The sequence below is a fragment of the Macaca thibetana genome, chromosome 9, assembly GCF_024542745.1.
Source record: "Macaca thibetana thibetana isolate TM-01 chromosome 9, ASM2454274v1, whole genome shotgun sequence".
Classification (NCBI taxonomy): Eukaryota; Metazoa; Chordata; class Mammalia; order Primates; family Cercopithecidae; genus Macaca; species Macaca thibetana.
The window spans coordinates 78,057,202-78,064,661 of record NC_065586.1 but is presented as its reverse complement, the minus strand read 5'-3'; positions in this window follow the sequence as shown (position 1 = coordinate 78,064,661).

Sequence of the window (7,460 nt, the reverse complement as noted above, 5' to 3'; positions counted from 1 at the left end):
AACAACAAATATTTAATGGACACTGAGCTGTTTTAATTAAGAGTTCTTTCATATATAAACAACAACAGGAAATGGATCCTTCAGCCAGAGGAAGAATTGATTCAAAAATTTTAAAATTGGGAAGTGCTTAGCACTCTTAACTTGATGGTCCTGATGAAATATGAACTTGTATAGACAAGCAACGTTTTTCACACAATTACTATACACTCAACATTGTGCTTACTGATGAGGATGCCAAATTAATTAATTAATGAATTAATAATCACTTTTTGAGGATTTTCTGGGTTCTTGTTAGGAAGATGAAATGAATATGTACAAAATAATTTTAAAATTATAAAGGGCATGATTATATACATATTGTATGGAAATTTGGAAAGAGAATATTAATGACAATTTTTGTTTATATGCCATAAAATTAACCATATTGCAGGCAAAAATTATAACTATAAACATGTAACTATATAAAAATATATACAGTCATGACTTTGTTTTATATATCTCTATAGTTATCTGCATTGATGACTCTCTGCCAGTTAAACTTACTCTGTTTTTTCATGTTACCTGCAACATACAGCCACAATATCAATATAACAACTTTATTTACTCTTGTTCTTAGTTTAAAATTTTTGCAATCCAAAGTCGTTATTGGGTCCAAATCTAATGTTCTAACTTAGTACATTTGGAAAATTCTTTCCTAATACCTCTGGGAAAACACAAAATATTACTTACAAAAATAAATGCATAAAAATGATTAAAACCTCTATGTAAGTTTGGGTGGGTATTTTCACACTGCTATAAAGAAATACCCTAGAGTGGGTAATTTATAAGGAAATAAGGTTTAATTGACTCATAGTTCAGCATGGCTAGGGAGGCCTCAGGAAATTCACAATTATGGCAGAAGGCGAAAGGGCAAGTGAAGACCTTCTTCACATGGTGGCCGAAAAGAGAGAGCTAGCAAGAGCAGGAAAAGATGCCTTATAAGACTATTAGATCTCGTGAGAACTCACTTACTATCATGAAAACAACATGGGGGAAACCATCCAGGAGCCAATCACTTCTCACCTTGTCCCTCCCTGAACATGTGGGGATCATGGTGATTACAATTCAAGATGAGATTTGAGTGGGGACACAGACCCAAATGATATCAATGGCTTAGGAAAAAACTATGCATGATTACTCTATTTAGATGTTTTAAATGTCATAATTTGTAATGTTTAACATATTTTAATTACAAATAAACACAGAAAAACTAATGACTATAATGTATTTTTACAAAGTCACGTGCAGAATTTGTGATTAAAGTGGAATAATGTTGTGGATTTAAGATCAAACAATATTTTTTGCAAAGTTTTGAAACTTTTATTATTATTTTGTCTCTGTGAAACATCAATATAAAAAGAGAACAAAGAAAGGAAAATTCATTGGAAGTAAGGGTTGGCTCATGAATTTTATGTTCAGGTGTACCTTGCAAGGTTAGATTACTGGTATTGATAATACCACTCATTAAATACTTTCTGTTTTCAAACACAGGAACACTTGCAATCTAGTAGCTATTGCTTCTGCACTACAGATAAATTAAAAACAAACAAAATTTGAGCTCAGCAAAACTGATATCCCTTGATAAAATTTCCAACAGTCACTTACATGGTTCAATGATTTTCTTAACTACCTTCTCAAGGACTCACATAAATTAATCCAAAATAACTGTTTGAAAACTATTTATCTCAATATCTTTGTTCTTGTGACTTAACAGAGAATGAAAGATGATAAAAAGAAAAATAATATCTTTTAATAGTCTTCAGAGTAATTTTAGGAGATGAAATATAATTTTATAACTTTTTTTACTTTTTATGAATGTATGGAGGTATATACACACAAATACAAGTTTCAAGTGAATTATTGAACGACTGATTAAATGTGGGTTTTGTTTACATTCTTTTAAATGAGAATTAAGGAAAGAAAAAAAATGAGTGTTTCTTCATACCTACAAGAATGCCTAAAATGAAACAGAAGGAAAATACAGAATGTTGGTAACCACATGGAGCAACCGGAACTCTCATACACTAATAGTGAGAATATTAATTGGTATGGCTACTTCCAAAAAGTGTTGAGTCATATCTACCATAGCCAAATGTACATACTTTCTATAAATCAGACATTTCTTCCAACCCAAGCATATACTCAGCAGATAGGCACACATATGTTCAACAACAGCAGCAACAAAAAAGAAACCGGAATAATTGTAACAGACTTACCTGTAAAACCCTAAAATAGAAAATTACTTAAATCTCCATCAAGAACATATGGAAATTGTCTTACATTGTACCACAGAACATTTTTGAGAAATGAGGACTGATCATGCACCATTGGACACAAAATATGAAGGAATCTTACAAACATGTTGTTGAGTGAAATAATTCAGTAACATGACTTCATTTGTATAAATTTCAAAATGATTTAATTATTCAATAGTAAAATAAATTGTAGTAGAGGTCATCCTTGTGTGGAGGCAGCTGGAGATGGAAGGGAATTATGAAGGCAGCAGCTTGGTTATAGAATATCATAGGCATCTTTTTCTCAATATACCTTATATTTTTAAAAATGTATTGAGCTGGGTATTTATAATTTGTGCACATTTCTGTTTCAAAGTAATTTTTCTACAAAAACTATTAAGACCCAGATTTTCTACATTTGTCACAGGAATATAAAGGTTTGAAAAGTGCCATTTCAAATAAAATACATTTTAATGCGTTAACTACTGAATGTGAAAAATTGTTGATATTATATTGGTTATATTAATTGCAGATGTCATATGTTGCCTAAATTTTAGGGTTTGTTACAGTAAGCCTACATAGAGTACCTTAAAAATGTAAAAATGTAAATATTCTATGGAATATTTTTAGTATTTTTCTTTAAAATACAAGACTGGAAGTAAAACAAATTTGAGTAAGTTTGTGCTCTAGTATTAACCTTCTCCTCTGATCTCTGTCATCAAGATACCAATTCAAGAACAGATCCATAAAGGAAAAAATATAGAAGCAGAATCCTCATATCGCATCCTGGCATTATATACCAGTTTTACAAGTACAGTGTTTCATCATTATATTAGTACTGTTTATTTCTGTGTGAAGAGTTTATGTGTATCAATAGAGATAAATTTAAACTTAAATTGGTTGTTCCTTGTCTTTAGTTCTTTTGCTACTCTTATTTGAAAAGAAAAACAAATGTGAAATTTTTTTAATGCTAGAAAGGACTGGATAGCTTTGTGTTTCTTTCATAAACTAAATCTGTTAGTTTGACAGGAATATTGTAGTTCTGCACTTATTGTTGTAATTATATATGTAGTTATGCATATATTAATATATTTATGTACACCTATAACTATATGTATACACATACATATATATGGATGCATGGTTACTGGAGCAGCACCATCAGATTTCAAAATGGAAATCAAACAACACTCTTGAGTACTAAATGTAAAACATCTATAAAATTATGAACTTTTTCTGGGTTTGCTTTTACTGGACTAATGCTATTCTTTATTACTGTAAAATATTTATACTAGGATTTGCATGTCACAGGTACTTCAACAGCTCGTCTTCTTAAACTAACCCCCAGGGTCTTAGGGTCTTGCCATCTTGTCAGAATACAGGACTGGGTCAGAGAGTGTGCCCATTCTCTTAGAAGCCAAAAGATTTCCTTCCTTCCATTCTGGGAGAAATTTAACCCCATTGATTTTCTCGCTCTCAGAAACATGTTACCATTACTCTTTGTCTTCTAAGACATCTAAGCATCTTAGATGTGGATACATTTGTTTGTGTGTCTTCTAAGCATCGTAGCAGTGGCTACTTGTTTATTTTGTTTTTCAAAGAAAAGAAGAACCAGCTACTTTTAGTCTTTTTATGTTTTATCCCAGAAAAATAAGCTTTGAATCAGGGCAGGACAAATGGGTCTGGCTTAATATTTGAAATGATGAGAGGAGAAAATATAAGAAAAACATGTCTATATTTTATTACATGATTGTAGAAAATAGGCTTTTCGACACTTTACACATTCACAGGTTCATGAGTAATTTTGTAATTCACAATAAAGTGCTCAATGACAAAATACTGGAAAGTTATAACGTGTTTGTCTTTACGCTGGAGTACAGCTTAGAGGAAGTAATTTGTGTATTTAAAAAATTTATTTATTGTGTAATTATAAAAATACATTCCAATACAGAGATTCAACAAAATAAATATTTGTCTGAACTTTGGCTTAGAGAGTAATTTTTTTTTTCTTCTCTCCCATATTTTAGATAATATGTAAGTTCATTTCAATTTTAGATTTATTGACATTTTGGTCTTGATTTGCTTGAGTTTTAGTTATTGAAATTATAATTGGAAATATTAGATTAATCCAAAATTAGAAATTTGATTCATGTCAATATTAAGGTTTTTGTTTTAATTGTAGATTCACATACATATGTAAAAATAATTCATTCACATCATGTGTATTCTTTGCCAAGTGTTCTCCAATAATATCGTTGGGATAATGATATTGCTATAGTCAAGTTCCAGGAAAATTCCATCACCCCAAATATGCCACACATTGCAGACATCCTCTCTTATTCCAAATCTTAAGGGTTAAGCACTATGTCTTTCACTATGAAGTATACTATTGACTGTAGGTATTTGTAGGTAATTTTACTAACCTGAGAAAGTTATTCTGTTTATGTTTCTGATAGTCTTTATCTAAAATTGTATAGACTTTGACAGTTTTGTTCTCAATTGATACGATTATATCATTTGCCTTCCTAAGTCTACTGATATTGTGGATTACGTTGATTAATTTTGGAATATTGAACGTACCTTGCATTCATGCAATTAACCCTAATTAGTCTAATATAATTATATTTAAATAGAAAATACTTTGTTAATGATTTTTTTGTCTATATTGGTAATTGGCCTAGAGTATTTTTCTTTCTTTTTATTTTGTGCTTGTTGAATTTTATATTGGGGTAATACTAATTTCAAATAATGAATTGGGAAATGCTTCCTTCTCATATTTGGTGGAAGAAATTTTATAGAATTGATGTTAATTCTTATTTAAATATTTAGTAGATTCACCAATCAGGGCCTGAAGATTTATTCTCAACAGATTTTTAACTAGGAATTCAATTTCCTTTAGAGTTTTAAGGCTACTCAAATTATCTATTGCGTATTTGATAAATTTAGTAATCAGCATCTTTTGAAGAATTTGTCCATGTTATCTACATCATCAAATTTATGTGTGTCGGGTTGTCCTTTTGATATTTGCAGGGTCTATAGTGACATCTGCTTTTCCTTTCATGATATGAGTAAATTGTGCCTTCTCTCTTTCTCTTTGTTACTTTTGCCAGAAGTGTGCAAACTGTATTGATTTTTTTCAAACAGCCAGCCTTTAACATTTATTTTACTTGATTTTCTGCTTTAAATGTCCATGATTTCTGATCTTAGGTTACTGATTTGAGACTTTCCCTTTCTTAATGAAAGCGTTTATTTTTATAGTATTCCCTTGTAGAAATTATTTAGATATGTCCCACCAATTTTGATATATTCATTTTTATTTAGTTCATTGTATTTCTGAATTTTACTTAAGACTTTCTTTTTGACCCATAGATTATGTAGAACTATGTATGTATTTAATCTGTTGGAAACAGGTCCCCCAAAATCTGGTCATAAACTGGCCCCCAAACTGGCCATAAACAAAATCTCTGCAGCACTGTGACATGTTCATGATGGCCATGATACCCACATTAGAAGGTTGTGGGTTTATTTGAATGAGGGCAAGGAACACTTGGCCCACACACGGTGGAAAACCACTTAAAGGCATTTTTAAACCACAAACAACAGCATGAGCGATCTGTCCCTTAAGGACATGCTCCTGCTTCAGATAACTAGCCCAACCTATCCCTTTATTTCGGCCCATCCCTTTGTTTCCCATAAGGAATACTTTTAGTTAATCTACAATATATAGAAACAATGCTTATCACTGGCTTGCTGTTAATAAATACGTAGGTAAAGCCCTGTTCAAGGCTCTCAGCTCTGAAGGCTGTGAGACCCCTGATTTCCTACTCCACACCCCTATATTTCTGTCTGTGTTTCTTTAATTTCTCTAGTGCTAATGGGTTGGGTCTCCCTGACCGAGCTGGTTTTGACATAGTCTTTGGAAATTTTTGAATTAGTTTTCTGTTACTAATTTTTAGTATTGTTCCATTGTGATCACAGGTCACAGAATACATTGTGTATGATATGACTTACTACGAGTCTTTTGAAGTTTGTTTTATGGCTCAGAGTGTGAGATATGGTCTACCTCAATATATGTTCCATGTGCATATAAAATGAAAAATAAAAATTATGGTATTTCAATTCTGTATATCAAGATCTGATTTTTTTTTTTTTTTTTTGCTGTCACTAATATAGACTAAACTGAGAATTTGGGGAGACAGTAGTCATAATAGTAGTCTGGTGGTGGGTGTGTTTTGCATGTGTTTGGATAGTCTGTTTCTTTTCTTTTATTGACTTGCTTTTTTTCTTTCTTTAAAACATTTTGTATCTCTTTTTCTATTCTTTCTTGTTTGTTCATTCTCTTTTTCCACATTACTATTTTTTATCTTGTCATTTTCTTTTTTAATTTTACTCGTATCCCTAGAGTTTAAATGAAAAAAGGAGACCAAAACACACAGAGTAATTGAAGAAACATGACTTGTCCAAAGGAATGAAATTGAGAATATCTAGTCCATTTCCTCCTTTAAATTGAAATGCTATTTCTGTGCCAGGACAAAACTTTTTTGAGTAAGCAGATGCTCAAATCAACCAAAGGACACAAGATTACCATGACACAGGAAGCTACGGCAGAGTATAAATTCAGTTCAACATCTGTGTTTCCAGATACATTTAGCTTCAGCAATAACATATGCCTGAACATGGAGACCACATGAGTTTTTGTATGAACTCTGAAAAATAAGCTTTTTCATGTCTTCTTTGGCCTTCAGACTGGAAAAATAGCATATTAAATAGAAACCGAGCATTAAACAGTTTTGTATCTAGTCAGGTGACTCAGTGTATCACATTTAGAGTTTCTTCCACTTTTGTATTTTAAATATTACATATTTTCTGATAATAACTTCTTTAAATACAGTAAAAACTTAAAATCTCTTTTACTTTCATATTCTTTTATCCAAATTTCTTCAGAGATATAATCACTGTTATTGGTTTAGCATTTCATTCTTATCAGTTCTAGTATTTTCTAATTCTATGTATGTGTTATTTTGGATAATCACATTTCTCTCACTTATTGACTGATAATAAATGGAAGTGAATTCCATTATTATTGTGAAATTATTATCTCCAAGGATGTTGTTAATGTATTGAAAATATTATTTGTCAAGTGCCTATTATGCTTCAGGCATTGTGCTAGTCATTGGGGATATAAAA